The sequence below is a fragment of the Gopherus evgoodei genome, chromosome 22 (genome assembly GCF_007399415.2).
Source record: "Gopherus evgoodei ecotype Sinaloan lineage chromosome 22, rGopEvg1_v1.p, whole genome shotgun sequence".
NCBI classification, from domain to species: Eukaryota; Metazoa; Chordata; order Testudines; family Testudinidae; genus Gopherus; species Gopherus evgoodei.
Window position 1 is genome coordinate 10,558,477 of NC_044343.1, and position 7,617 is coordinate 10,566,093.

A 7,617-nucleotide genomic window follows, 5' to 3' on the forward strand; every position below is an offset into this window, starting at 1 on the left:
GCGAGCACAATGAGCCGCCGGGGCCGGGCCCGACCAACGCGCCAGACGCGGGGGGGGGGGAGCGAGCGTGCCCCCCCCCAGCTCCTGTCCTCAGCTGCCCTCCCTGCTGACAGCCCCCACCCGCGGCGGCGCCTTGCTGCTTGGGCGGGGGCTTTGCAGTGGGTTTTGATTTTTTTAATCCTGGGAGGTTTGGGGGGGGGGTAAATGTTGGGGTGGAGGGTGATTGTTTGCCCCTTTTTTACTCTATTCTCAGCAAACGGGGGGGGGAGTCGCCCCCCCCAGCACCTCTCCCTTTTCTCTGCTGTTGGAGAATGTGCGGAGGGGGGGTAGGGAATTGATTCTGTTGCCCTTGTAGCTGTAGGACGGTTCCCGGGGCGGGGAGGGGGGGTAGGTTTGCTTTATTAATAGGATTGTTCTCGGGGGACCTTGCTCTTTATTTCTCCTCCGCTTTGCAAGTTTCTCTGGATGCAAAAGGGCAGCCCCCCCCCTTTCCCCAGACAGCAGGAGGGGGGCAAGGCTGCCCCCCCCCAGGCCATGTTGCACGCCTCGCCCATTGCCCCCGGCCTGCAGGAGTGGGGGCGGGCTGCTCCCCGTGCCCCTCTGGGGGCCGCGGGGCAGGGACCCCGCCGGGGGGCGGGTGACGGACGCGGCTTGCAGCGGGGGCGGAGCAGCTCCGCTCCAGCCCCGTTCACGGGCTTACCCGGGAGCTCAGTGGTGGAAGGTACCAAAGTGCAAAGGACCGGCGGGGGGGGTGACACCCAAAACGTGCAGTACATGCGGAGTGCGGGGGCTGGGATTGTACATGGCACAGAAGGTCGTGTCAGCAGTTCCCGTAGAAACGCTCCCCTCCCGCTGCTGCGGGTCCGCCCGAAGGAGCCGCCGCCCCAGCTCGCAGGCAGAGCCCGGCAGGGTGGGTCTTTGCAAGGGGACTTCAGGCCAGAACCAAGCCCTGGCCCCCTTTCAGCTTAGGGGAGCGCCCTATGCCATACGAGAGGCACCACTTTCCTTTCTCCTGCTTGCATAGCCCCCTCCCCCCAACTACATTTAAAATCTAAGAGCTAAGCAAGCCGTGTAAGTACCTGGTTCTGGGAATTCTCAGGCGCCCGTCCCGCAAAGGCTTTACGCACTGCAAGTAGCCCCGGTGACTTCCACCGGGCTATTACTAAGAATAGGCAACCTCCAGAAGGCCAGGGTCTTTAATGCCAATTTTGCGTCAGCCTTCCTTAAAATGGTAAATTGTGACCAGAGACTTAATACAATTATTAACAACAAGGGGGAAAGAAGATAAGCCAAAAATAGGGAAAGACCGGGTAAAAGGCATTTGAGGCTACGTCTATTACAAGCTGACAGCAGCACAGCTGTACGGATCGTGCCACTGTACGAGAGCTTGCGTGGCCACGTTATGCTGATAGGACAGAGCTCTCCCGTCGACATAATAAACCCAGGTCAGTGAGCAGTGGTAACTACGTCCACGGGAGAATGTCTCCCGCAGACCTAGTGCCGTGCACGAGTGCTTATGCTGGCAAAACTTATGTCACGGAAGGAGGTGTTTTGTCACACGCCTGAACGACAAAAGTTTTGCCCACATAAGTGGTAGTGTAGACATGGCTGGAGATAACTTAGTCTTTGTCTACACTGGCAACTGAATAACAAAACCCTTATAGTTCAGGGGTGTTAAAAAAAACCAAACACCATCCCGAAAGAGACAAGTTTTGTCAACAAAATGCGCTGGTGTGGACACCTGAGTGCTCCTGCAGACAAAGCTACCACCGTTCATTGGTGGTGGAAGTTTTTTTTTTGTCAGCCGGAGAGCTCTCTCCTGTGGACAAACAGCGGCTACATTGCATGCCTTTTAGCTGCATAGTGTAGACAAAGACAAAAGCTGTGTAGTGTAGACAAAGCCTAAGGGCTTGTCTACATCAGAAAGTTGCAGCGCTGGTGAGGGAGTTACAGCGCTGCAACTTTGAAGGTGTACACATCTGCAGGGCACCACCAGCGCTGCAACTCCCTGTTTGCAGCGCTGGCCGTACTCCCGTTTTGTCTCGGGTGTAGAGGATCCAGCGCTGGTGATCCAGCGCTGGTAATCCAATGTAGACAGTTACCAGCGCTTTTCTTGACCTCCGTGGAAGGAGGAAGCCTCTGGTAATCAAGCTGGTTTCCTTTCCCGGTTTGCTCTCTCGGTCCCGGAGCCACCCAGCAAACCGCAGGGAAGGAGACCTGCTTGCTCGGGGTTCCGGGACCGAGAGAGCAAACCGGGAAAGGAAACCAGCTTCGCTGCGGTTTGCTCTCTCGGTCCCGGAACCCCGAGCAAGCAGGTCTCCTTCCCTGCGGTTTGCTGGGTGGCTCCGGGACCGAGAGAGCAAACCGCGGCGTTCCCGGTTTGCTCTCTCGGTCCCGGAACCCCGAGCAAGCAGGTCTCCTTCCCTGCGGTTTGCTGGCTGGCTCCGGGACCGAGAGAGCAAACCGCGGCGTTCCCGGTTTGCTCTCTCGGTCCCGGAACCCCGAGCAAGCAGGTCTCCTTCCCTGCGGTTTGCTGGCTGGCTCCGGGACCGAGAGAGCAAACCGCGGCGTTCCCGGTTTGCTCTCTCGGTCCCGGAACCCCGAGCAAGCAGGTCTCCTTCCCTGCGGTTTGCTGGCTGGCTCCGGGACCGAGAGAGCAAACCGCGGGGAAGCTGGTTTCCTTTCCCGGTTTGCTCTCTCGTCCCGGAACCCCCCTTGAAGCCGCCCAACAGCGCTGCAGTGTGGCCACATCTAACACCACTTGCAGCGCTGGTTGCTGTAAGTGTGGCCACTCTGCAGCGCTGGCCCTATACAGCTGTACTAATACAGCTGTAACAACCAGCGCTGCAAAATTTTAGATGTAGACATGGCCTAAGATGTATTCAAGTCTGCAGAGCCTACTCAAATTAATCCTAAGGTACTTAAAGAACTATCTGAAGCAATCTCAGAAGGAACCCTTATCTTTAAGAACTCATAGAGGATGGGTGAGGTCGCAGGTGACTGGCCAAAAAGCAAACATAGTGCCTGTCTTTAATAATGGCAACAAAAAAGACTCTGGAAATTATAAATCTCTCAGCCTAGATACGTTCATGGAGGATAGGTCCATCAGTGGCTATTAGTCAGAGTGAGCAGGGATGGTGTCCCTAGCCTCTGTTTGCCAGAAGCTGGGAATGGGCGACTGGACGGATCACTTGATGATCACCTGTTCTGTTCATTCCCTCTGGGGCACCTGGTATTGGCCACTGTCGAAAGACAGGACACTGGCTAGATGGACCTTTGGTCTGACCCAGTAGGGCTGTTCAACATAAGAAAAGACACTAGAACAAATTATTAAACAGTTTGTAAGCACCTAGAAGATAATAAGGTTATAAGAACATGAATACAGCCCTACTGGATCAGACCAAAGGTCTATCCAGCCCAGTATCCTGTCTATGACAGTGACCAATGTCAGGTGCCCCAGAGGGAGTGAACCTAACAGGTAATCATCAAGTGATCTCTCTCCTGCCATCCATCTCACCCTCTGACAAACAGAGGCTAGGGACACCATTCCTTACCCATCCTGGCTAATAGCCATTAATGGACTTAACCTTCATTAATTTATCTAGTTCTCTTTTAAACCCTGTTATAGTCCTAGCCTTCACAAGCTCCTCAGGCAAGGAGTTCCACAAGTTGACTGTGCGCTGTGTGAAGAAGGGATAGCCAACATGGATTTGTCATGAACAAATCATGCCAAACCAAATAGCAGATGGGAAGGAAGCTGTAGATGTGATATAGCTTAATTTTAGTAAAGATTTTAACACAGTCCCACTTGACATTCTCATAGCAAACTAAGGAGAGGTGGTTTAGATTAAATTACTACTATAAGGTGGTGCAAAACTGGTTGAAAGACTGTACTCAGATTACTTATCAATGGTTTGCTGTCAAAATAGGAGGGCATATTTAGTGGGGTCCTGCATGGGTCTGAAACTATTCAATATTTTCATTAACAACCACAGTGGAAAGTATACTTATAAAATCTGTGGATGACCTCAATGTGGGAGGGGTTGCTAGCACTTTAGAGGACAGGATTAGAATTCAAAAACTTGACAAATTGGAGAGTTGATCTTAAATCAACAAGATGAAATTCTATAAAGACAAGTGCGAAGTACTGTCTTCAGGAATTAAAAATCAAATGCACAACTACAAAATGGGGAATAAGTTCCTAGGTGGTAGTACTGCTGAAAAGGATCTGGAGGTTATAGTGGATAAAAATTGAATGAGAGTCAACAATGTGATACAGCTGCAAAAAAGGCTAATATTCTGGGGTATATTAATAGGAGTGTTGTATGTAAGACACGGGAGGTAATGGTCCTGTTCTACTTGGCACCGCTGAAGCCTCGGCTAGAGTACTTGTGTTCAGTTCTGAGTGCCACAATTTAAGAAAAATATGGATAAATTGGAGAGAGTCCAGAGGAGAGCAACAAAAAGGTTTAGAAAATCTGACCTATCAGGAAAAGCTTGTTTAGTCTTGAGAAAAGACAGGGGCAGGACGGACCTGATAGTTTTCAAATATGCTAAGGGCTGTTATAAAGAGAACAGGATCAATTGTTCTCCATGTCCACTGAGGGCAGGGCAAGGTGTAATGGGATTAATCCACAGCAAGTCCCATTTGGTGTAGATATTAGGAAAAACTTTCTAACTATAAGGATAGTTAAGCACTGGAATGGGCTTCCAAGAGAGGTTGTGGAATCCCTGTTATTAGAGGTTGTTAATAACAGGTTAGATAAACACCGATCAGATACCTAGGTTTACTTTGTCCTGGTTCCAGCACTATATTTCTATTATTCTTTGGTTCATGGGATATAAAGTTAAGCACGTGTGCAGTAAGTTTTTACAGGATAATGTGGGCCTTAGTGTTTATATCAAAAGGGTCATTATAAGGGCAGACAGTATAATGGATAGAGCACTGGACTGGGACTCAGAAGCTCTGCCACTAGCCTGGTGCGTGTCACTTGGGCAAGTCACTTAATCTCACTGTGCATTAGTTTCCCCACCTGTAAAATGTGGTAATGATACTGACCTCCGTAAAGCATGAATTGAGATGTTGCAAGTGTGTTTTCAACAACAAAACAACAGAGTTCAGGTCTAATCTTTCTGGACGAGTCCTATCACATCTGGGGGGGGCAGGAAATCATATACATCTGCACCTTTCATCCCAAAGCACTTTGCAAGCTACATACATACAAGAATCATTTCACTCACCACTGAAATACAGCCCCCCTCTGAGTCAACTCAATACAAACCCTTTAAAAGCCAATTTCCTCAGGACAAGGACTGTCAGTACAGAGAAATCATGAGCACACAGAGGCCTTGGCTACACTGGCACTTTACAGCACTGCAACTTTCTCGCTCAGGGGTGTGAAAAAGTTACAGTGCTGCAAAGCGCCAGTGTAAACAGTGCCCCAGCGCTGGCAGCGTGGCTCCCAGCGCTGCAAGCTAATCCCCATGGGGAGGTGGAGTACATGCAGCGCTGGGAGAGCTCTCTCCCAGCACTGGTGCTGCGACCACACTTGCACTTCAAAGCACTCCCGCGGCACCACTGTACGGCTGCAAGTGTAGCCACACCCAGAAAGTTTCTTTGACCTAATTTAACACGTTAGGGTGTGCATTCACACTAAGGGTTAAAGCGATACAGCTTTTGGGTGTAGGCAATTATAACAGGATAGCTTATTCCTATCTGGAAGGGGAATAAAACTATACCAGTGGTATACTACATATACACTAGTATGCTACGTCCACACTACTTTATCTGTATTTATAAAGGAAGTCACTCCCCTAACTGAAATAGCTGCATCATATAAATACTATGTGTAGACTAGGTGCATGTCTACACCAGTGGTTCTCAACCAAGCGTACGTGTACCCCTGGGAGTATGCAGAGGTCTTCCAGGGGATACATCAGCCCATCTAGATATTTACCTAGTTTTACAACAAGCTACATAGAAAGCACTAGTGAAATTAGTACAAACTAAAATTTCATATGACTTGTTTGTATATACTATACACTGAAATACACCGGGGCTGGAGCACCCATGAGGAATAAATGGTGAGTGCTTAGCACCCACTAGCAACCCCATGGGTCAACACCTGCCCCTGCCTCCAGTGCCTCCTGCCTCCCAGTAGGCCCCGCCAGTCAGCACCTCCCACTCCCTCCCCATGCCTGCCGCAAACAGCTGTTTCGTGGTGTGAAGGAGGTTGAGGGGAGATGGGGGAGATAGGGTGACCAGACAGCAGGTGTGAAAAATCAGGATGGTGGTGGGGGGTAATAGGAGTCAATATAAGAAATGGACGAAAAATCAGGACTTTCCCTATAAAATCAGGACATCTGGTCACCCTAGGGGGAGGAACGAGGCACAGCTCACTCAGGGGAGGGGGCGGAACTAGGCAGGAAGGGGCCAGGTGGAGTGGGGGCAGGAAGAGGCACGCCATGGGTGAGGCTTTGGGGGAAGGGGTGGAGTGGGGCAGCCTCTGGGGCAGAGCTGCAGGGGGGTCGAGCACCCCGACACTTTGAAAAGTTGGCGCCTATGGCTAGGTTGACAGAATAATCTTTCCATCAACCTAGCCATGTGTTTACACTAGGAGTTAGGTCAACCTACTTACGGGGCTTGACATTTTTCACAGTCCTGGGTGACATAGGTAGATTGGTCCAATTTTTCATTCAGTCTTAGGCTTCTGCTGAGACGGCCAACCAAGACATCAACTATGCAAGTAATTTTTGTGCAGTGGGTACACTTATATATCAAGAATCAGATTGAGATCTTCATTTTACTTCACACTGAGCAACCAACCAATTATAATCAGTCTCTAACGGCCTGAGCGACATTAAATATTTGGTCTCCAATTTCAATGCTCTGAATGCTCTTATTAATCCCTCTGAGTCATCACATTTTAATATACATCTGTGCTCTGAAAGAATTGATCCAAGTTAGCAAGCAGTTATACATTAAAAAATGTGGCTGAACAGCAGAGAGAGAGACAGGATTAAACACATTTTTCTAAGGGTACATCTGTACTACCTGCCGGATCGGCGGGTAGCGTTCGATGTATCGGGGATCAGTTTATTGCGTCTCATCTAGACACGAAAAATCAATCCCCAAATCGACACCCGTACTCCACCTCAGCAGGAGCAGTAAGCGTAGTCAACGCGGGAGGCGTGGCAGTCGACTCACCGCCGTGAGGACGGCCAGGTAAGTCAAACTAAGATGCTTTGACTTCAGCTATGCAAATAGCATAGCTAAGATGTGTATCTTCGTTCGAACCCCCTCACTAGAGTAGCCTAGGCCTTAGATGTCTAAGGGTATGTCTACATCTACAATTTTGCAGCGCTGGTTGTTACAGCTGTATTAGTACAGCTGTATAGGGCCAGCGCTGCAGAGTGGCCACACTTACAGCAACCAGCGCTGCAAGTGGTGTTAGATGTGGCCACACTGCAGCGCTGTTGGGCGGCTTAAAGGGGGGTTCGGGGAACGCGAGAGCAAACCGGGAAAGGAGACCAGCTTCGCCGCGGTTTGCTCTCGCGTTCCCGGAACAACCAAGCAAACCGTAGGGAAGGAGACCTGCTTGCTCGGGGGTTCGGGGA